Raw genomic sequence first — 1,510 nt, forward strand, 5'->3', positions numbered from 1 at the left:
ACAACAACACTGTTAAGTTGCTGGACCATGCTCCATAGACTTACAAATTCTGATTACCTCACTAGTTCTAAATACATGAGATTTGCACAACTTCAACAAGAAACTGAAATTTAAAGTCTGCATAAAGAAGGCCTAGCTTTTTTCAGTGTCTTAAAAGCAAAACACAACAGACATGAGAAAAAAGAATACTGTTGCTCCAACTATTTCAAAAATTAAGTTTCTAGTTAAAATATAAAGGAAGAAATAAGTAAAGTGTATATGATTCGTGCTACTCAGACGTCATACACAAATAACCTAGAACACATGAACCTATTGTCTCTTCCCACTACAATCAAGGTCTTTGTCCTTCCAAATCTGCTAAGGTGGTGCTGTGACAATGCCAGAATGAAAGATTGAAGGGAAATGTCTTCAGGAAGTTAATCAAACTGGATTCACAATATTGCACAGGGCCTTGGTAGGATTTACTTGTCGTCCAGCACGAAAATTGTAGGAGCTTCCTAATATCTCTGTGTACCTCAGCCATTTGTTCTGGGTTTCTACCCTTAGAGGCATTTTCAGAGGCTAATGGAGGATTGCCAAGATCTTTAAAATAAGTTGTAACCCACACTAATTCAGTTTATGTTTTCAAGTTCAGTTCTCCAGTTAGGTTTGCTTCAATAATAAGGCCATGGCTGATGCTTTGCATTTTCTCCACCACACTCTTCATAGTCTTCAACACTGGTAAACAAACACTAACTTCAGAGTCTCAGATTATAGGGTCTTGTAAATCCTTCCACAGTTCCCTCAGCATAAGCTTTATGGGGATGTCATGTGTCACAACGCGACGAGTGCTTGATATGGGTGACAGTTCCACAGAGACTGTGTAGCAGGGGAAGTGTTCATTGGTCAGCTTGATTCTCAAAGCTCTGGCATCTGGGCAGTTTTGAAGCTTGAGATAAGTTTTCTGATGTCAGCTCTAAATAAATCTCCTTGTTTCCTGCTGAGACCCCTTCCATTTCACATTCACTGAAGAAGTTCTGTTCCAGTTCACACCACATGCTCACCCCTCCATTTACCTTGTCTGAAAGGATGAAGGTCAGCTTATCCAGGCTGATGCGGAGGGTACAGTTTTTGGCAAGCTTAGAAATCATGTTACCGAGCCACATGAAGTGGTTCAGACAGACTGCATCCATGATTTTTGCCCGAAACTTTAGGGGCTCACTCGTGGCCTGCCCTGCAGCAGCTTGTAGACCTCCTTTTGCAATCATAGGCCGTAACACATTATTGTGAAGTGTAAGTAAAAATACACCTCTATTTTTGCATTATTTTGGAGTAAATGCACACAATAAAGGAATTTTTAAATGAACACAGATTATTTTCCTTACAATTAATGCTTTTAAAGTAATTGGAAAACATGAGGAAAATACACACACACACACACACAGTTCTTTGTGGTGCATTTCCCTTTAGAAAGACACTATTTTCTGACCATAATACCAGAGCTAATTGAGCAAGGATTAGAATAACTCTG

At 39.5% G+C, this 1,510-nt stretch overlaps 1 pseudogene; it reads right to left on the minus strand.

The window, feature by feature from the left end:
* Positions 1-272: 272 nt before the first annotated feature.
* Positions 273-1,187, minus strand: LOC119524024 (annotated as a pseudogene).
* Between the last annotated feature and the right edge of the window lie 323 nt (positions 1,188-1,510).

This window comes from Choloepus didactylus, chromosome Y, assembly GCF_015220235.1.
Source record: "Choloepus didactylus isolate mChoDid1 chromosome Y, mChoDid1.pri, whole genome shotgun sequence".
NCBI classification, from domain to species: Eukaryota; Metazoa; Chordata; class Mammalia; order Pilosa; family Megalonychidae; genus Choloepus; species Choloepus didactylus.